Source organism: Mixophyes fleayi, chromosome 4 (genome assembly GCF_038048845.1).
Source record: "Mixophyes fleayi isolate aMixFle1 chromosome 4, aMixFle1.hap1, whole genome shotgun sequence".
Taxonomy (NCBI): domain Eukaryota; kingdom Metazoa; phylum Chordata; class Amphibia; order Anura; family Limnodynastidae; genus Mixophyes; species Mixophyes fleayi.
In genome coordinates this window covers 80916883-80940184 of record NC_134405.1, presented here as the reverse complement: position 1 = coordinate 80940184, position 23302 = coordinate 80916883, and the positions used below count along the sequence as shown (strand labels likewise).

The following is a 23302-nucleotide window of genomic DNA, read 5'->3' as shown; positions in this document are numbered from 1 at the left end:
AATGTTATCAAATATTTGTGTGCTACATGAAAAAACAGCCAGTATTTAACTTATGAGCAAAATAATAAAGTAATTTGCACCCCTTGCATTGTAACATGGTTTGTCCCAGGGAACATTTACTCCTTTTTTTGCCTTACTTTCCTTAATGACTCAGGGCCAAGAACTGGTAATCCACATTTCCCGATTGACATTAGAAGTGATTCTGCACACATATAAATAGTGTGCACAAAGTTTGCATTCTGACTTATGAAAATCCATCAATATGATTTTGGAAAAAGTATTTCTGAAAGTAATTTCACTTGACATCAATACATTTGTTCAACCGCTGCTCCACCGTCAATCCACTGAAGAAAAAACAATCCTTGTCCTATTTGTCTTTTCTAGTCTCTCACAGCAGACTCAAAATCACAAGAACATTTCTCCCAAGAACTGTACGTCCTCATTCCAGGAAACAAGTAAAAGCGCCCAGGAGCAAGATAGCAAATAGGGAAAGTACTTAGAATCCTGCAGTGAGAATGGCAGCCATTACAATGTGGGAGGTATGACTCAATGCATTGTGTTGTATGAACAAAACTGCTCTCCAGGCTTCTAAATGTTTCCACATAAAGCATACTTACCTACTTTCTTCAGCTCCCTTCCGGGAGCCAGCCAGTGGAGGGGGGCGTGAGGGGGCGGGGCGGCCAAAATCGCGTCATTTCGGCCCCGCCCCCTGTGACGTCATGACGCAAATTGCGTCATTTGACAGCGGGGGGCGGGGCTAAACGCCGCGATTCATCGGGAATCGCGGCGTTTGGGATCTAATTCTGCCCACTTCACTAGGAAGTGGGCATTTCCTAGTGAAGTGGGCAGAATTCGGGAGATTGCCACACTCGCCCGGGAGTCCGGGAGACTCTCGCAAAATGCGGGAGTCTCCCGGACATTCCGGGAGAGTTGGCAAGTATGACATAAAGGTATGGTGCCATGTACTAAACAGATAACAATAATGAAACCCTCAAGAAATTCCGCTATATCCAGTCTGAACTTTTCTTGAATGCCAAAGAAAAATATCCAAATTAGTTGTGGATACCAGCAAACAACAAGCCCTTTTGTTATATGTCAACTTATGAGGAACCCAGCATGCATCACTGCAACTGTAGACAGTCACCTGACTTCCATAACCAATTTATAGATGACTGATGTGTATCTCACTGATGGCTGCTGTGGGCGATCCTGAGCTCCTCACAGTCATTCTGCCTTAATGCTCCACACCTGCATGGATCTTCATAACAGCCCACAGATCCCCTTATCCAAAACTGGTATTTGTCAACGTAACATAAAGTATATGCTATCTGCAGAAAAAGTGAGGGCCATGTACGGACTTCCAACCTTTGTAATGCGAGACGAGTGTGATTCTGAAAGTGCCGGAGCTGCAGGCTGTCTCTATTTGTGGATGTACCAGTGGATCACACCTCTGGCATCAGGCTGCACCTCTGTACTCAGCTTTATAATAATACCAGTTACTTGGGAACTTGTCACAGCGCTAATGTTCTGAACTAGATAATCCCACAGTGAATTACATTACACTATTTGTATATTTATCTTCATTCCTTTATTACATTTATTCACAGATGAGTATTTAGAATGTTGTCTCTAATGAAATCTAAGCTTTAGATCTTTATCTCTGCAATAAAGATGAATAATCACCTTGTTAAATATTAAACAATTTTGTTTTTATTTTGTTTGCAACTAACTTAGATTGTAAAACAATCTAAATACACAGTAAAGGTGGATGGGCTGCGAATGAGGTGGGAGGTGGACCTAGGCCCTTTATATGATGATAACTGGAGTGCTATTCTTGACACCTCCTGTACCAGGTTTAGGCAGGTGTAGTTATAATACACATAGTCTAGCACTCCCCGCACAGGCTGCACCAGATGGGTGTGAGAACTAACTCTATGTGCCCAAAGTGTGGGGGAACCCCTGCTGACTTCTGGCACCTCCTTTGAGATGGTCCTGTGGTTGGGGACTTTTGGACGGAGGTGATGGAGGGGATTCAGGCGTCAGGATCCTATTTCCTAAAACCTGTGTGTTTGGTATCAGAGTGGATTTACTATTGGGTAGGAATGCAACCAGATACGTCATCAACCTCCTTGTATTGGCTAAGGTTATTATAGCCCGAAAGTGGATGGCCGGTGATGGGCCCAATTTTGCTGCCTGTGTGGCTTTGGTAAATGAGGCTGTGGGACATGAGCGGTTCACCTATCAGTCCAGAAACAATATGTCTAAGTACTATAAAGTCTGGTCACGTTGGGTGAAGTCTAGATTTGCAGTGAGATCAGGAACGGCAGATTTTGATCCACCTTGAGTGCCCCCCCTCTTCCTCCCCCTCCCCCTTTTTTCAACAATATAAACCTACTTCTGGTGTATATGTCTCTATTGGATAACTGGATACTAGGGTGCGGGGCCATGGTGCTCGGTAGGGATGGAAGGGGAAGCTATACCTGAGTGGGCCAAATGTTACATTGGAAATTTATTTGAACTGTGTGCTGCATATACGATTAATGATTTATATATATTTTCGTGCAGTTATATACTCAAAAGAACTGGAACTGTTTGCTAAGTTAATTATGTTATGTTGTATCTGTATAGTTTGAAAATTTGAATAAAAATAATTGATTTTAAAAAACAAATACACATTAAAGGTCCTTTACGTTGAAAAGATGCACATATGCCTCTTTGTAATGTCATGTGCCTATTTTTGCCCAAATGTGCACATGATGGGGGCATCAGTGGCCACAGTTATGCTGGGCAGATGGGGCATTCCAAGGTAAATGTGGGTCGGACACACGCATGTTCCTCAAATTCCTCCGTCCACATGCAAAAATAAGATTTTATTTCTGGGATGAGATATTTAAATAGGACTGAAGGGTGCAGAGGGAAGATTTACTGGGGTGTTGCCTGGTTAGCATGTGGCTGCAGAACCTCTTTCACATGGGATTCCTTTTGTACCATCCAAGCACTTTTGACATAATAAAAACATACTTACCAACTGTTTTTTGTCCTCTCCGAGATATCCCGGAGGGGACGTGAAGAACAACTGGGGAGGATGGTGGAGTGCCGCGAATCTCATCATTTTGATCCCACGGCACAATGCCGTGGTCATGTCATTTTTCTGCAGGGGGAGGGCCAAAATAATGTGACTCATTAAGGAGTGTGCAGGGTGCAGGAGAGATGACTAGTTGAGGAGACCTACTCGGAATTTGAAGTCTCCTGGAAATACCAGGAGAGTTCGCAAGTATGAATAAAAATGAAAAATAGTGCACGTACAATAAAGAGAGTCCTAATGTCTGCTCACTGTCATGACTAGTTTAAGACATAAATGATTTGGGACACTTTAATGTAATGAAGTGAGCAGTCCTAAACGGATAGTAGACATACTTACATTTATACCTTTCTACTTTAAACAATTCCAGCTGCACCTGAAATCCGGCAGAAAAATTGGTACAGTGATTTTATGGGGGCAGTTCCCAAAAGCAAAATGTGGACATACACTTACCAATGCGCAAGGTGGACAAATGGTCACATAGTCACGCATGAAGAATTGATTTTGTGTCCACCGTGCTGTACATAAATAACACTTAGTAGCTCAGCACTCTAATCCTACATACAGTGTACACTGACAGACGTAGGGATGGCATGACGGGGATGGCATGAGGATCCTCTTCCCTAGACAAACTCCCTCTCTCTCATTCTGAATGAAAGGAGACAGACAATGTTTATATATTAATCTTAGTACTGTCAGACACCTCTATGTCTATGATGAGTTGAATGAATTCAGAGCCAGCGCCAGGAGCTGTGGAAAGTAACAAGTTCATATTTGTGTGTTAGGAACTCAGAGGCTTGTAATGCTTCTCTCGAGAAAACATCTTTCACGGTAGATAAGCATCAAGTGGCCCCATAACTGAAAAATAATTTCCTTTTACTTGCTCATTCCTGTATACAGGATAGTTATATGTCTGTGTCAGTGTGGAAAATGGAAGTGCTGGGCCCCATAGCCATGGCGGTTTATCCTCCTGTGGCCCCCACTTGTCTCCACTGAGCCTGGATGATGAGCGGCACATGCACAGTGATGCCCCAACACATGCTCAGAGACCAGAACTGGGGACTCGGTGGTGGCGCACCAGCTGCAGTGGCGTTAGTTCTGCCACTATGTCCATACAGATCATTTCAGTCCACATAAACTCACATAGTGGTCTTGTCAGTATAATCCTGGAACTATCACATCTAGTCCCATAGTAATATGTTTGGCAAACATTTCCACTTAGAAAATAACAGTGTTATACAGCCTGAGTAGCAGCACCCTGTACTCATTGAGAACTACAGTTCCCATGTAACACCATAGCGCTTTATCTGTCAAAATACTGCATGTACAACCTGTAACATCAAAACGAATGCAAACACACAATCCATTCTAACCTGTGAGACCATGATCACATCATGGTATCAATGGTTTCCAGGTAATTCATAGGCTGTGCTCTCATCTACATTGGAATAGCTTGAAAATGTGTGCTTCCATTGTGACTAGCCAATTGGTGCACTTTAGGTCATACTTCCCAACTCCCCCGGAAATTCCGTGAGACTCGCAAATTCTGGGTAGGTCTCCTGGACTCCCAGAAGAGCAGGCCTATCTCCCGTATTCTGCCCACTTTCTAGAGAACCGGGCAGGATGGAGGCCTTCATGATGTGATTTGTGGCGAATTGCATCATAGCATCACAGGGCAATGCCAAGATGATGTAATTTGCGGCACCCCGCCTCAGTCCCGCTTCACATACCCTCCAGGATCTCCAGGAGGGGCAGCAGCAAAAGTGGGCAAGTATGCTTTAAGTAGGCCTACTTAAAGCAGCAATTCTACATAGAAGTTTTTCTCTTTTCTTTAAATAGCAAGTCGAGTACCCTTTAAGTGTGGAGGACTTACCTGGCCGGGGCCGTCGTCATCCCTCGGGCGGCGGTTCCCTCCGTTCAGCCGGGACGGTGAGCCAATCAGGGCTCACCTCCCGGCCATTTCAAAAAGAAAAATGGCGACGGACCAATCCGGGCCCGCCATGTCATCACGTGGCGTCGCGTCGACGCTACGTGATGACGTTAGCGCGGCGCCGACTATTTAAGTCAGCGCGCGCGCCGCCATGTCCAGTCCGTCGGCGGAGAGATCCAGAAGAGGACGTGTCGCGGAGAGCTGCGGGATCAAGACTAGAAGAGAAGCCAGCGGAGACCAGCAGTGGCGGCAGAGAGCCCTTGTTAGGGCTAAGAGCACCTCTGCTGCCTGAAGACCGGCGTGATCAAGAACAGAAGCCGGCGGCAGAGCGTAGAAGCAGCGGCAGGCGGGGAAGGAGTCCAGGAGAAGCTCCCCGAAGACAGCCCCAGGTAAGGCCTTGCCAGGCAACTCCTCTCCCGGGCCCACGCCCGCAGCACACAAAATAAAGTCGGGCACTAGGCCCGTGGGCACAGTCGGGCACAAGGCCCGTGGCACTGTGAAGTAGGGGCACAAGGCCCAGGGACCTGGGCACTAGGCCCCAACGAAGTTAGTGGGCCAGTAGGCCATTAGGATATATGATAAAGGGGACAAGCCCCTATTAGTTAGACAGGGGCGTGAGAGCCCAGGTACAAGGGCACAAGGCCCTTAGGTAGTTAGTGGCCTAGAGGCCATAGGAAGGCCAGAGGGCCTGGTTAGGGGCTAGTAGCCCGTAGGCTATTAAGGGCACAAGGCCCTCAGTCAGTTAGGGAGGCCACAGGCCTTAGGCAGGGGCTAGGACCCCTAGGTAGTAGGGCACAAGGCCCTAGTTAGTGGGCTCAGAGCCCTGAGGTAGAGAGGGGGCTGAGGCCCGTTAATCAGAGCACCAGGCTCTGTGTGTAGCTGGGCAGGGACCCATGGTGTGTAGGGCATAAGGCCCTGGTGGTGTGTAGTAGAGGCGTGAGAGCCTTGTGAGTGTAGGCGCGGTCCTGTGTGAGGTGAGCACACGTGGTTAGGAGGTACAGTAGAGCGGAGGCTCCTGTGGTGCTGTAGCAACCTGCTGGTTGGCTAATAGCGGTGTGTTCGGGTAAGTAGCGGGCAAAGTACTGTATACTGTATTTATTCTGTCTGTGTGGCGAGTGTAGTTTACATTACAGTATTTTGGTGTGCTATATAACTGTGTCCAGGGGCAAGACGTCAGGCCCCCATTAAAGGTAGGCTCTTGTTCCTGTGGTTTTCCTGTGCTAACCCGTGCTGTGGGGACAAGTGTAGTTACCAGCATACACATAGTCAGGGGAGAACACACGTAGTTTTCCTGTCCCTTAGGTCCCCGGGGTCACACTGGTACCCAGAGGGGGTGGCTGAGTGAGTTGGTGGCAGTGCAGCACACCTTGAGGCAGTTCCAGGGGCGGCCGTGGTTCTGATCAAGGGTCCCCAAGGCCGGTTCCGTGCAGGTGGACCTGTGGTTCCGGACGTAGGGACACGTGTGAGATACCCGAGTACAGGCAGTCGGGCGGTTCAGTTCGATCGGCTGTTCCGTGCGGCAGTCGGCCCGCGGGTTAGTGTGCTGTTCTACTGAGCCTCAGCCGGGCTTAAAGAACCCATCCTTAGGGCCTGTGTGTGACTCCATAGCAAGAAGGCAGCTTCTTGGTACGACCTGGGTGAGGGGGTTAGGAACCGCCCTCCGGTTTAGGCTGTGAACACCGGCTGGTGTTCCCCGTAGCGTGTAAGTGAGCAGTTCTGTTAGTGCACCACACCTAGTTAGTCCTAGTGTTTTGACTTCGTTGCGTTGCCGACCATTAGAACGTTGTTAGGGTCGGGTCGCTGTTGCAGTCAGTCCAGTTTGGTGGGTGCCATCTTAGTCTCACGGATAGCGTAGTGGGAGGCTGTGTGTTCTTGTCATCCGCAGGAATCGGGAAGGTGCAGGAGAACCGGATCGGAAGTGGGAGTGTCCCGGTGAGTATCACGCTCGATTCCTCCTTTCGGTTAGGCCCTCACCGGCAGGTGTGTGAGGTACTTGAGGCGGGATTAGTCCTCGGACTAGTCTTGGCCTTCAGTGCCTGTAGTTCCCCGCGTCTTGGCAAGAACAAAGTGAGGAGGCGGCAAGGAGCTTGGACTGACTGTGCCCTTGTTCTTTGCCGTAGTCTCGGACAGCCCTTACTTGGTAGACTCGGTTTAACTGTGTTTTCCCTCTTAGGTGTTATTTGCGGGCGTCCGGAGAAAACCCAATCCGGGATCGAGGTGGGATCCAGTCATCCACGCGGATCGTGGTAAATTCGGAGATATTAGGAGTTAGTCGCCCTGTGAGGCACATCTCCGATAGGGACCTTACATAAGCATGAATCTGATAGCCAAACTCTTACAGATCAAGATCTCCTTTACAGAAATTCTCTGGTTGGAAAACAAGTATGGCTGCTGTATCGCAGGTGCAAAAGGAACACCTCCTAAAGGGGGTATGTGCTTGTTTTGGCAGATTTGCATGAGCTGCATTTGTATAAACACCTTTTCTGTACTCTGCCAACATTAGAACATCCCTTCCCTCCCCTCCCCTGTCTCCCAGGCGCAGGCGAGTGTGTCAGATTGGCGCTGATCTGAATAAGCGCATTTGCTTGCTTTCTGAGCATGCGAAGAGCAATATCATACAAGATACGCCACACAAACAGGCGTACGTCTCAGACCCATGGTCTGGCTGCCAGACACAGTCACTTCGCTACACAGACAGAGGCTCAGGGTTCTCAGCATGTCATGTGAAGGCAGAGGGGGAGAGGCGAAGGATGATGTCACAGTGAAATCAGACGTGACAGGGAGTGTCCAAAGCCTCTCTGCTCACTACATTATGTACTATGTGACTGCTGTTACTACAATAGTCCACGACACTGGAAAATCTGAAGAATTACCAATCATTAATAGCAGTCTAAATATCAATCAAGGGAAATGGTAAATGCCAAAATTCTCCCTATTGCCTTCCACAGTGATTTATATTAAAAACATGTGGCTTAGTGGTTAGCACTTCTGCCTCACAGCACTGGGGTCATGAGTTCAATTCCTGACCATGGCCTTATCTGTGAGGAGTTCGTATGTTCTCACCGTGTTTGCGTGGGTTTCCTACGGGTGCTCCGGTTTCCTCCCACACTCCAAAAACATACAGGTAGGTTGATTGGCTGCTAACAAAATTGACCCTAGTCTCTCCCTCTGTCTGTGTGTTTGTGCCTGTCTGTTAGGGAATTTAGACTGTAAGCCCCAATGGGGCAGGGACTGATGTGAGTGAGTTCTCTGTACAGCGCTGCGGAATTAGTGGCGCTATATAAATAAATGGTAATAATAATTAATAACCACACCTAATTTGTTTCATGGCATTGCTCTGTTAATGAAAGCTACAATCCCCTTTATGAAGAGTTTCTTTAACATAAATCACACTAATATCCTGTAAGAATGGTAATTTTTCCTTAGGGTTTTGATTCAAGCTTATATACAATGGTTTGCAATTTGCTAAATTTCATGCGATTACCATGGCTACCATAGTCACATGACATATAATATAGTTAGCGAAGAGACTTTGGAACTTTCATAGCATAAATCCTGCTCACCTCACTTCCTCTGCCAATCAATAAGTTTGGTGGTGGATTGGCTTAGACTAAACAATCAGGTTATACTCTACTGGCAACAACAAAACCAAATGTTTCCAGGAGAGACACTTTGTGCTGTGACAGACCTCTCCCCTACAGACCGAATTTACAAAGGGAACACTGAATTATAGGAGGAACTGCTGCTTCATGTTAAAAAAAAGGGACAAAACTTGCTGTTAAAAAACGTCTATGTCACCTCTAACTTGGAAGTAATCTATATATCTTGGCAGTGGTGGATCTAACCATCAAACCTGAAGTGCTGCCATAACAATTTCCTCTACAAACCAACAGTCATTTATGTTAGAATATTAAAAGCAAAGAAACACACTTACTGTTCTTTTATTTAGTATTAGCTACATCACCAAGAGAGACACCACAAAATCAGCCAATGGCAGCAAGAAAATATGTATTCCCAACCACGGAGTCTGTAAAAATGCCTGCCCCCGTATACTTCTGCATGGAACAACCACCTCAGTATTATCCATCATTATAGGATCACCTCTGTCCTGTACAACTTAATTAAAACTTGGAATGCAACAGTGAAGCTGCACTAAATTTGTGTAGAATGTAATATCTAATATAGAAGTATCACCTTAAGGGGCCTATTTATTAAGAATATTTGCCCCAAATCATGTAGAAAACAGCTGTATCCATATGATTAATTAAAATGTAAGTATCAGTATCGCTCTCTAGGAGAAAGCTATTTACCAAGCTGAAGATGGCGTTAAGCATATCTTACTTTATTCTAGGGATGTTCACTGACCCCCATTTTTTGGTTTTGGATCTGTACTGTATTAACTGCATGTTTTGGTTTTGGTTCTGGCAAAACCGCCCTCGTGTTTTGGTTTTGGTTTTGGATCTGTATTTTTTTTTTAAAATACAAATTGCGAAAAAATGCTAAAATCACAGAATTTGGCTCTATTTTTGTTTTTACGTTATTATTAACTTGAATAACATTACTTTCCAGTCATTTCCAGTCAATTTTTGTCAAGTAGCAAGAACACTGCTACCACTCCTATTTCTGTATAAGCAATGGCACTGGAGACTGGCGAGTGACAAGAACACTTCGACCCCTGTTTCTTTGTGAGCAATGGCACTGAGCAATGTCAGTGGGGAAAGGGAGTAACAAGAACACTGCTACCCCTGTTTCTGTGTGAGCAATGGCACTGAGCAATGTCAGTGGGGAAAGGAGAGTGACAAGAACACTGCTACCCCTGTTTCTGTGTGAGCAATGGCACTGAGCAATGTTAGTGGGGAATGGAGAGTAACAGGAACACTGCTACCCCTGTTTCTGTGTGAGCAATGACACTGAGCAATGTCACTGGGGAATGGAGAGTAACCGGAACACTGCTACCCCTGTTTCTGTGTGAGCAATGGCACTGAGCAATGTCAGTGTGGAAAGGGAGTAACAAGAACACTGCTACCCCTGTTTCTGTGTGATCAATGGCACTGAGCAATGTCACTGGGGAATGGAGAGTAACAGGAACACTGCTACCCCTGTTTCTGTGTGAGCAATGGCACTGAGCAATGTCACTGGGGAATAGAGAGTAACAGGAACACTGCGAGCAATGGCGCTGGATCTCCTGGGGAGGGAGGTACTTATGGAATCCAAAACCTGTACGATCTGATGACGCAGCGATGATGTTTTGCCTCTATTCAGATACAAGAAAGCGGGAAAGTACCAAGCCGAGCCAGTTCAGTAATCGGACTGGTGATGTTCGGAGGGTTCGGTTTTGGGAAAACCGAGCCTGAGCATCTCTACTTTATTCTATGGCCTCCAGAGAGTGTAATGTCTCAGTAGTTTGAATCTTTCACCCGTGCATGCGCAGTTTATACAAGTTAGGTAAACAAGGAAGTGATGTCTTTCGCTGCTGCGGCTGAAGACATCCCTGGGGGCGGAATGTATCTCACCGGGACAGCCGTTTTCATAAGTGCTATCCTGGTGGGAAAAGAATAATGAATAGCTCCAAGAATTCAGAACCAAAAGCGACTAAATAGATTGGAAAGTATCAGGGAAAAACCCCTGAAAATTAGTAAATAGACCCCTAAGTCATAGTTGCCTACGCTTCCTGAATTTCTAGGAGTTCTCCCGGGCAAACAGTGCACCCTACCACATACTACCCACTTCCCTACTAAAGTAGGTGCTGCTTAATTATGCAACCTACAGTGAATCATGTCATCCTAGACCAGACCCCCGGTTTATAAAGCCATGATTCGTCATGTCACACGGCATCAGAATCCAATATGTTGACAGTGTGCCTTAAGTTCCAACATCTCATCTGCAAATTATGACCAATAACTACTCTAAGTTTCCAGACCACTTTTTCTCTATACATGCAGACACAGATTTTCACATAATTTATAAATATCCTCTAAGAACATCAGTTTGTGGTCCTAGAAAATGGACAGGCTGCCTTTTCCAGAACAATGAACAACACAATATGATGGCAGCTATCATGTGTAGTAAGCAACAGAAATACTTTAAGAGCAGAAAATGGTAGGGACTGGTAAGCTTTTTGAATGATTTTTTATTGTCTTGATTGGTGGCAGATTCATCTTAGATAATCAGGCTGTTCGTCTATTTGGTAAAAGGTTCCTTTTTTTTTTTTTTACAACATCTAAGTAACAAATTGTAAAGAAAAATGATTCTGTGATGTTCTATGTGAATAAAAAGTATTTACACTTGTTTTCTACATAGATTCCAACAATGTCTATGGTGTGCTGTAATTTTGCAGCTGTAACAAAGTCACCCATGTATCTCAAGCCTTACACCTCTAAGCGATGAGAGGTATTCTATACACATTCATGAGAATGGCACATATTGTATAACTACTAAAGAAATAAAATTGCAGTGGAGCTGCTATCGATACACATAGCAGAATTTGTGTTTAAAAGGCTAATTATCAAGCCCGACATTTCCATTGCAGACGGATTACTTAATAGAAGGCTCCGAATCTGGACTTATGTATACCCTGCATGTTCATCCCAAACCGTTGTGCAAATGACCACTGACTGGCTTCATCACCCGCTCTCGGACAGAGTCCTTGGCTGAGTTGTGAAGCTGTTCTTCGTTTGGAACAGAACCCATTATTACCAATTAACCTCCCGTGAACCGCACGTCACCAGCTGAATCGAGAAAATAATTATTCATTCCCGCTAATGGGGAGGGTAAATTCAGCCGCTGTGTGAAGAACTGACAAGATAGGGAGGGGAGGGGAGAGTTCGCCTTTTCAAAGGTGACCTCTCCTTAAAGTTAAAGCTTCGCACTGTTTAAGAGAGACACAGTCCAAAAAAAGACATAATTACTTGTTATTTTTCAGGGCCGCAGGTCCCCAGCTCTCTCTCTCTCTCTGTTCAGTAAACTGAGACGATTACAAGCCGCAGGTTTCTTGTCTGCAATAATGCAGCGCAATAGATAGGCAGACACAAAGAAGAGAAGCATGGGCTGATTTCATTATTTCACATAACTTTCTTTCCATTAAATAAAGCACATCTGCTTTTTTGTGTGCGGTGTAAAAGCAAAGCTCGACCATTCTCAACAGTGTGTCCGGGTTTAATTTTATGCCACAACACTAATCCGGATTGTCACAATGGTTCTTTGAGAAAAAATATATTACATGCAATGGCATAATAGAATATATTTTAGTTAAAGAGTACATTCAATTTTTTATATAGATATATATATATATATATATATATATATATATATATATATATATATTTTAACATTTGAACATTGGTGTAGCACAGAAAAAAATAATCATGTGGCAATATTTACCAACATAAACATAGGGGTATAGTTACTAAACTGCGGGTTTGAAAAATTGGAGATGTTGCCTATGGCAACCAATCAGATTCTAGCTGTCATTTTGTAGAATGCACTAAATAAATGACAGCTAGAATCTGATTGGTTGCTATAGGCAACATCTCCACTTTTTCAAACCCGCAGTTTAGTAAATCTATACCATAGTTAGAAACCACCGATATAGACTAAGCTGAGAAATGGACCATCCATAAACTGAGAACCACTGCTGTACATACAGCAGCAGTTTTATGTTCCCGCATCCTCAGCAGAAGGCATTTCTTATAAGGGATATTAAAGTGGACCCACCACCGTCACACAATGGAGCCACACGTTTTGTGAGCTATTCAAACTATCAATTCACTAGTAACTAGTTCCATAATTGCTTTTTTTGTTTAGTTATCTTGCACGATCTTGAATGGAAAAAAAAAAGTGCAGGAACAATATAGGTAGCCCAACGAGCCATACCATTGTTAAACAAGCTACTACATCAAATGGGAGTACCTCTGTGTTTATTGAAGCCAGAATGGGGGAGATCTGGGCATTATAACCCCCTCTTTCTCTGGACTTCTTAACTCTTCAGTAGTGATGGGGTTTTATTGTCTGGTGATCATCAGACAATGACTACTAAAAGGGTACCTGGTTTGAAAGAGGGGACTCTAATCTTTCAAGCAAGTGTGTCCCTGAGTCTCTAGGTTCCAGCATGGAGGAGATCTGAGCATTAAAATACCCCTCCGCCATCCTGGGCTCCTTAATGTTTTCTGTAGTGTAGGGTGCTATTATCTGGTGATCACCTTGTGTCAGGACATCATTAAGCCCCACTCCTCCCCAGTCCATCACCTGCAGGGAATAGCTGTGGGGGGACAGATAAGTATTATTTTAACGTCTTTGACTCCCCTTGGTGCTAAGGATGAGTCCCACTAGTCCTTAGCACTGAAGGGGTAAAGTAAGGTTAGACACCCTGTAACTCTACAACCACAATGCGTCTCTGCAAGATGTTCAGTACCTAATCAGCAAAGTGTTATGTACCATGATACCTGGAGGCTTGTGCAGCTGCACACCACGTGGGGCTCCTAAGGGACCTTGCTCTGAATTGAATTCCTCCCCGTAGACTGGCAGACTACCGCCACCATCTCAACCATCAATCACAGATGAAATAATGTATATGATCATTAAAAATATAATCAGTGGAAGACTGCAAAGTACTACAAATCATCAATGCATACACCTAATTAATTTGTTACATAGTTGTTAATTAAATTCCTTTCCAAAGTGCAAATCTCGGCAAGTACCATTGCTAAATTACAACACTACACTGAGCATGCTTGAAGTTGTAGTTCTATACAGGGAAAGCCGCAGTGTTCTTAGCTTGCTTTAAAGGAGCACTTGTAAAGGGAAAACCCAAGTCAAGTAGCTCTAGCCTGGCACCAAGATGCCAATGACTGTGCCGGCTGTGAACGGTAGTCCCACCGGTAGATGACTTCATCGTCTATTCCATGTTGTGCATGGACTTGGAAAACAAACCTTATATTGCATTTCCCTGGCTGACAGTTACAGAGCCTGAGTCACACTGGAATATCTAATGAGCTCACGTTCCTCTGCACTCCACACCTGGTAGTCTCCCTCCAGTAGCCAGCAGACAGTGTGCTAGCCCAGGCTGCTCTGCTGCCAAGCTGTAAAATATTAATAGCAGAAGAAGTAGGACTCATGTCATAGGTTGAAGGCCCATCAGTAGGGGCAGTCACTGAATGCCTTGCATACAACACATCACAAGCACACACACATACCGCCAGCTTCTTCTCTTGCCATATTTCAGGTCTTTTCCTCCCTGTGAAGGAAAACACTCCGGGATTTCAGTCTGCTCAGTTTATCAATGAACGAGTTTCGAAATAGTCAAAATAGTCACACTTCTCCCCCTTCCCCTGTCTTATCGCTCTCCGAGGCCAAAGGGAAGAGCTGCCTGTGACAGGACATTCTTCTTAGCACAGAACAAATGGGATCAGCAATGCTAAGTGACACCACTTTGCCTCGCTCTATAACTACCGACCCAGCTGGGAGAGGTTGTCCCCTTGGGAGAGGAGGAACCATTGTGATGGATGGGTACCCCATTCCCTGCCACAGGGAAATGTAATACCTTGCACAGAAATGCATTATGGGTCACCCAAGAATAGATGCTACTTTATCTATGAGAAGGAGCATGTGTGGCTAGAAGAAGGTTAATTGTTCTCAGTGAAACCTGGATTCATAAGTCTTATTTGAAGCACAGCTCCCAATGGCAACAGGTACTGAGGTCATAGACACTGAGCTCTGATAGGATCAAACACCCTAAGGGTCAAATCTTATGTTACCAATTGACAACATAAAACAAATATCACAAAGAATAAGCAATAATACTGACTGAGTTACCGAAATGTAAAAGCTACAAGCAAGCAGTGCATTTCCTCTGAATGCATCAGGGTTATCAATGTCTTTTTGAAAAACGTATTGCACAGGACACAGTATTGCATCCTGCCAGGACAAAGCTCTGTCGGTATTGGGAGCAACCCTAACAAACTGCAAGAATGCCCAAAATGTAGAGATCGGCATCAGTTTACAATGCAAAATCAAACATCACATATACAATAGTGTTTAGTTATTAGAGGCCTAACACAACTAGGGGGTAACTTTAACATGATCTTGTATAATGTCTATGAATGAAAAGGCTTCCTGTGTGAAACACTGAGCACTTTATATTAGGGGGAGTTCGCTAGAAACCCTACTGGGTCTTGTAACATATGCGCTTAAATTCAAATAAAAATACATGAAAAGTAATACCCACGCATTTTGAAAACATTTTCCATATGCTTTTAATACTTTGCTTTTAGTATGTATATATATGTATATATATATATATATATATATATATATATATATATATATATATATATATATACACACACACATATATACACACACACATGTATATATATATATATATATATATATATATATATATATATATATATATATATATATATATACTGGCTGACTCTTGAATTCCACACTATAGGTTTTTTATTTTTCCACCTTTTCAATGTTTTAACCAAAGAGCTTCACCTCTGTTTAACCATCTGAAACATGAATTGCTACTTATATAATGTGGCAGGTTGTGCAATATTATCACATTATAGCATGGGGTTATTTTCAGATAAGTGGAGAGGGTTATCAGCCTGGCCTGTTTTTTTACAAAAACCCCACTGAAACTTTATACAATCAGGTGCATTAGTGAATGGGGTACAAACTGACAGAGAATAGTGTACTGTACAGATACACTGTTTATAACACATCATGGAATATGAAGTGTTAAATAGAGCACACTACAGTTTAAACCAAAACCTTGTTCTGCGGTATGTTTTGTAGATGTATATATTTAACAGTAAGAAACAAAACCACATTTCGCAAGAACTATTACTTTTCACATTCTTAACATCTAAAAATATGGCAACCAGCGTAGCACACATTCAGCATAATCAATGGATTTACAGTCTTTAGCAAACAGATCCGTATTAAAAAACAATGCTTCTCTATATAAAGTGACTCATTCAAGTAGAGCATGCAGAGAACAGCTACACCTGGTATTTGCAAAATGGGTTAAAAATAGAATAGTACATGAAAAAAAATCTCAATAGCAAGTGTGTCCATTGTATAATCACAGCATTTAGATACATTCTGTAGATTTCTTGAAAACTTTTCTAGAAGTAAATGAAAATAACTCCTTGCACAAGAATTAAATTATTTTTTAGCTCTGACAAAACACATTAAGCCCCTGACACACAAATACACACACATCAGCACTGTATCTTTGCAATATATGCAACATATATGAAACTAGCAGCAGAAGTCTGAGTCAATATAATGTAACTGACTTTCTGAGGTTTGCACAGAACCTGCTAAGATAAATATTTATCATTTAATTCCAGGATCCTAACCAAATCAGACATTGCCCTGAGATCGATATTGCACTGTCTACACCCCACACCCCCCCAAAACACAATCCTCGTATACCTAAAAACATTAAAGAGGGACAGAAAATACAAGAGTCTAACTTCAGCAATACACCCTGTGCTATACGATGCAGCCTTGCTATTAGTCCACAGTAAATACAAACTCTGATTTTGAAAGAGATTTGACAGCAAATGTCATCCAGCTAAACATGAATGTCAAGAGATCTGGATATTCCACACATGGCTCTATACAAGCAGATAAACATAGTGTAAATGGACATACGTACGGCATTGAAATGCAGAGAGACGTGCAGGCACTGTGTATAGACACTTAATGGGATCTCTGCACTAGTATTTAAGAGGCTGATTATACAGCATCTCTAGAATACACACCCAGGTTACAATTAGCATTGTAAATCATATTGCAATGCTAAATATACCACTCTTCGACCCTTTACACTCCGTAGTCATAAATAATAGCTAAAAAATGAAAACACACTAATTGATACAAACTGAATTACGCACAATAACAAAAAAATTTAAGTCTACAGACCCTGCCGGCTGCTACATCTGGCCCCTAAATGCTGCATTAAACACCTGCTGTCCTCTGAGTGTGTGCAATGGTCTTTACCATAAAGCCAAGCATGTGGAGGTGTTCGCAGTGCCCTGCTTTGCAACATGGCACTACTGTAAAGGAGGGTTGCCAGCTGTGATTACCCATGTGAGTTGAGGTTCCAAGACTGGCACTAAATAAGCATGGACTGATACTGCAGACAAACAGCATTTGTCTGCAATGCCCTACACACCTTATATAACAACCATAACTTTATCTACTGTACTGCTTCCTCCATAAAGAATTTGGTGTATGTTAATGATACTGACCCCCAAATTCTCTTAAAATTACTTTGATAATCTCACAGCGTAAACACAAGCTTTACAGGCCCTATGGGCTGATAGGGTAAATCAAACATATTAATATTAATAAAGACAAAAAATCACTTGACAACTCCTATGGATCTTATACATATTCCAGTGGATACAGATGTACAGTCACTCCCCTAGATTTAAGTAAGACAGGAGCACAAGTCTTCACCAGGACATCATAAATGACACTAACACACCTGGCTGTTTAACACTGCATCTACCAGTCCAGTCACATAGCATCCTCTCTCGCAGACAACAGTTCTGCATTGCAGGCTACTCCAGCAGTAATAGGGTTACAGGACAGGGAACATGCTGGGATATAATAACTCTCAGCAAGTGAATGGGACTGCCTATACTCACCGCTGCTATAGAGTGCTGCTCTCCTATCTCAGTTGTAGAGTCCCAAACAAGTACTGGACCCACTGAGCTCTTGCAGACGGAGCTGCTCTCCCTGCATGGAGTGTGCTCGCAGATTTAACCTATTGGGTGCCAGAGGGCGCAGTTAAGTAGCGATGTTTTCAATTGTCAAAGTATTTATAAGAACGTTTGTCTTCTCCACAATGAGGTATGGACCATCCAAAGCAGCGATGCTATGAGGATTCCTATGTGTGCACCCTATAACAAAAGTCAATCTTAATCTTCCTTTCTCATGCACAACAAAAAGCACAGGTGGGACCCTCACCCTGTCTAGTACATGAACACCCCCCACCCCCTCCCTCAGTGTTCCTCTTACCTCCTGTCAGGAACTCCCACCCGTAGGATGATGATCAGAGAGGTCTCCTGTCTCCTGCTCTCCTGTCAGTCATTGTGCGGAGGATGAGCACCGACACCCCTCTCTCCCCCCCCCCTCCCCTCCCCAACCCCCGGCTGCTCCCCACGTGTCCCCGGTACTGCTGCTGCTGGTCCAGGCACGGACACGTCCCCTCCCCTCCGCGATGACTCAATCTCAGGTCCCCTGGCTGCTCGGAGGGTGCGAGGTCCTCGGCTGCTCTGCTTCCAATGCGCAGCCCGGATCATTGATCACAGGTCAGGCTGCTGAATAAGCTATTAACTACATGGCGCGTACAGGACGCCGCTGCTCCACCGCTAGGACACACTGCTCCGCTGTACGAGGCAGTAACACCTTCCCTGCCACAGCTGTGGGCAAGACTGGGATACGGGAGCTATGGGGGAGTCCGGGAATAGAGAGAACACGGACTGACAATGAGAAAACTGCCTTAATACATTCATTAATGTTACTGCTCATATCAGGGACCAGAAGACAATATGCTTATTGTGATGGACTTGTTGTGAAATAAGGATTCTAACATAGATTAAGCAGGGTCATAGGCACGTATGAGTTCAAGACAGTATTCTATACAGCCACATGGACAATGTAAGTAAGAACAGTGTCGGACTGGGACATGAAGGGCCCACCGGGGGAAATGCAGCGGTAGGGGCCCCCATTGAATTCATTTTAGATGCTTTGTATCACTAGGGACAGATACATATTAAATGCAAGGCTATACCCTCTGTGTCCATCTGCTCACATTTCCCTTTCACTCCCCCTCTGTGTGCTGTCCATTCTTTGTGGTTAGTGTTCTCTTCTCTCATAGTGTACACAGAAAAGAAATGCTATAGTACAGCACTAGAGATCAACCATTCATCATATGAAAACCACAATATAAGGGTATAGACTAAAAATTAATATATCCATGAAGCACTATAGAAACCACAAATTTATTAGCATAAAAATATATGCACATTTAAAATATTACATAAAACTAATCACACTCCCTACACTCTAGACACTGGCAAATAAAAATAGGACTCTAAAAAATGATCTACCCACAAAATGTACAATCAATAATAATCCAATGCCACTACAAAGGACAAAAGCAAAACATTAATATTAAAGCATATAGCAGATGCAATCCTATAAGGAACTAACTGTCTCAATGTGTTTTATTCTGATTAAGATATGCTTCTATAGGGAATAGAGTCCCAAAATTGATTGAAAACAAATAAACATGAAACATGATATAAACAGTGAATTTGGTACTAGTTTATTAGGAATCCATTCATTGGTCAGCTGCAATAGGATCCTTTTATAGAGGCACTGAAGACGTATATTGCCATGAAGCCATTCTAATTTATCTCCCTCCCTCCGAGGTCACACAGTTGAGAGCTCTAGAGAAGTTGCACGATTTATTACACTTACTGATTACACGGACTCACACTGCAGTTAGGACGGCAACTTTATGACTACAGGACGCCTGCAACTACAGCAGAAGGAGTAATCTGAGATCTGTGTCACTGTGCAGCATTTCTGTCTCGGGAGCAGGAAGTGTTCTCACGTGCTGGCTGTAGGAAGGGATTTATTAGTTTGACAGTCTCCGTTTCATATGTAGACTGACCACAACTCAGTAATTCTCTGCTCCGCCCCACCAACAAAGAGGACGGGGTTATCAGGCAACAGGGCCTCCCGGGGGATAGCCCGGCTCCCCGGCAGGCCAGTCCGACACTGAGTAAGAATAAAGGTCAGTGATATAAAATGATCTGAGAGACATCATTGGTGGGACTAGGAAAACTATCACAGCCGGAGGTAAACCAAGATAAGCAGATTAAGAGAAGATACCAAGGAACTGACAGAAATAAATACTAGGACATACTACAAGGACATTTTGGGTAGAAAGAAAGTGCATTGAAAAGTGCACCAGTTAGCCTTAGGTGTGATCTATTTTTTAATAAAGTCAGTTCGATTTCCTTTATCATTTGAAACAAGTCATTTCTAGCTTCAGAAGTCATTAATGTGCACATTTGAGTTAAATACATGACCTAACTTTGGGGTAGTGTAGGCAATTTATACTGCTGCCAAAGGTACTGTCATTTTTTCTCATTGACAAGGCTATACTGTCTTGCACACACCTGTGGTACCAGCTCATGTACAATTGGTCAGACTGTATCAGCTGGAATCTCGGTCACATTGATAGCTGTGTGACGTTAATAAGCCATTTAGCACGTCTATGCATACTGGGCCTCATTTACGGGTAAATTTATCAAGCTGTGGGGTTGAAAAAGTGGAGATGTTGCCTATAGCAGGGACGGACAAATTTGAAATGTACAAGGAGTGTACACTGGAGTTCGGAGGTACATCCTAGGTCAACTCTAAAATGCTGTGTAAAAATAAAGAAGTGCAATATTTGTGTGCTAATTTCAGTATCGAGCAGTATTTTCCATGCATGCAAAAATATTGCATGTACAACCCTTGCATCACAGCATGATTGCTCCTGGAGCAAATTTTCACATTTTAACTGTATTTCCTACAAACTGTAAATGAGACCTACTCTGCATGTATCAAACCCTGTACTGTTTGAACTGGAACATACTCTTTTAGTAATTTTGCTGGTCGATTAAATATCATAAGTCTGGAGCCTATTTAAAAACATGCGACATCAACAGCGATTTTTTTGTTGCAGCTTCTCAGCGATAAGAAAACTGTTTTTGCAGCAATTTATTATTAAATTCTTGCTGAGAATCTTAACTCACTGCTTCGCCGGGCCAGTCTGAGTAGTCATACACGTATGTCACCCGGCTAGCCAGTTCATGCATGTACAGTGGAACTGAAAGCTCAGCCTTGGGCTTTCCATCCCCCTTACTAAAATATTAATAATTGTAAAAAATTCAATAGTACATGTGAAAAAATATATATATTGATCATTGCAAAATAGCTTTATTCACAGGAAAATGGCTTTTTTAAATTAATTTTCTTCTTTTAATGCCATCTTTCCATGGCTTTTACAGTACAAGTAATGCAGCTGTACATATATATCGCCACAATGCTTGATAAATCTTCTACTTCATTCTTTGCATGGGAGAGCTTTTTTCCGTCACAACCCCATCGCTGATAGGAGCTACCTGTCGCCGACTGTCACCACTTGTTGTAAAGGATGAACGTATTGCACAATAGGAGTTACAAGGGTACTGCATGGCCCAGCATGCCTTGCTAACCTTTGAAAGAACACTTGTAGTTCTTCCAAAGCTGGAGAGCCATAGGATTCCTCACCCTGGCCTATATTGATAGTTGTGGCTAGAATAAAATGAAAATAACTAACAACATAAGCACAGAACAAGAAATATGGACAGAAATGCATTACACAGCAGTCAACAACCATCCATATCATGAACAAAAGGTTATTAGAATAATTTATTGAGGTAAAACAATTATCAATCAACATCAGGAAAAATGTTCAGTGTAATCTGTATAGAATTTTCTTTTTATCGCCTATATTTGTCAAGAAGATGTGTCGTAGAGGCAACTGAGTGATACAAGGGTTAACTTACCTCTTTTCCGGGACAGTCTTTGTGGATATGTCTGACCAAGGTAGTGCATGCACTGTAGAACTAAATGTCTAGACTTGGGGACAGATTAAATTTGGCGCGAGGTGACACAATGTGTTATGGGAACAGTCCACGGAGACACATCGCGTCAGTTTTTACAGAAATCTCCACTTATTTCCCCTTGTGTCCTACAGAGGTGCGCAGAAAAATGGAGACTACTTACAGTGATAGTCGAAAATATGCGCATCTGAACACCGAGGCGATGTTCAGCGGCACCTTGCGCTGAATTAAATCTGCCTCTGGGGCTTTCAGTTCCACTTATCCAAAATAAATAAATGGTTAACATATTTTTTTTTTAAAAAAAAATGTAAAAACTTCAAAAGCATTTTTCAGTGATTTTCTCCTGTTAACGCCATCCTGAGATTTATCCTTGTTAAATAGGCTTCTCCATGCTAAGGCGTGAGGAAGCTATGGTCGGGGAAAGCTGGGGAATCATAGCGCCAGCTGTGCTATTGCCTGTGGTAATCATTTGATGTATAGCACAATACACAAAAAGTCCTATCACTGGCAAAAACACCTATCAGCAATAGGACTTTTCACCTTTTGATAACTATACCCCTTAGGGGCTTATTTATGAAGCCCTAAACCACGTGGAAATTGCTTTTCCTCATGGTTTTGCCATTTTTAAGTAAAGTATTAATTATTTTCTAAAAGCATAACAAAGGAGATATAGGAGATGCAGGGCTGCGATATGGGCCATTTTAGCAAGTTCCAAAATGCTTAGCTTTTCGGAACTTGTCCCCCGTGTCCCTCACCACAGCTTACCTGCTCTCCTCTCTCTAAGGCTGCGCATGCACAAAGCCACTTTGCCATAGTTACCGGAGTGGAAAGTTAAGTAAAGACATTGCCAGGAAGCCTCCTATCGGATCCGCTGTCTGGAATGATTTTTAATAAATTCTCCCGAAAAATCATCTGTCATCTTTGCAATGACAGATGATAATTAAAGGGGCAAAACCCTGTTGATTAATAAATAGGCCCCTTAGTGAGGCTAAGTGGTTAGCAATTCTGCCTTACAGCACTGGGGTCATGAGTTCAATTCCCGACCATGGCCTTATCTGTGAGGAGTTTGTATGTTCTCCTTTGTGTTTGCGTGGGTTTCCTCCGGGTGCTCCAGTTTCCTCCCACACTACAAAAACATACTAGTAGGTTAATTGGCTGCTAACAAATTGACCCTAGTCTGTGTGTGTTTGTGTGTGTGTGTATGTGTGTGTGTGTGTGTGTGTGTGTTAGGGAATTTAGACTGTAAGCCCCAATGGGACAGGGACTGATGTGAGTGAGTTCTCTGTACAGCGCTGTGGAATTAGTGGCGCTATATAAATAAATGGTGATGATGATGATGATGACACCATCAGAATGGAGATCTTCCCTATCAGGTTAATTTAACCTATCAGAACAAAAAACCCCACATCATTGTTAATATGTAAACCAGGCTGTGCCTAGTCGTTTTCCTGCTTGAGGTGGTAAATGAAACAGCGCCCTTGTTATCCTTAATACAAACTGCCTTAAATACTTGTATATGAGTTGTGTGCGCTTTAAAATACAAATATTACAACTTTATTAGATCTACCAACAAGGCAAAAGTCTCCCATTTGAATCAAG

General features: G+C 43.2%; 1 protein-coding gene across 6 annotated transcripts in view; it reads right to left on the bottom strand.

Annotated features, from left to right (window-relative positions):
* The window catches only part of MEGF11 (multiple EGF like domains 11), a 236177-nt gene extending 218020 nt beyond the window's left edge, over positions 1–18157 (bottom strand). For 4 of the 6 annotated variants that reach the window (XM_075207608.1, XM_075207614.1, XM_075207613.1 and 1 more), the window contains exon 1: positions 18057–18157. The gene's annotated coding sequence lies outside the window, so the exon portion shown is untranslated. Of the gene's footprint in view, positions 1–16686; positions 16706–17683; positions 17959–18056 lie in introns of those variants that run through there. The other 2 variants (XM_075207610.1, XM_075207611.1) reach the window with 2 other exon arrangements.
* Positions 18158–23302: the final 5145 nt, after the last annotated feature.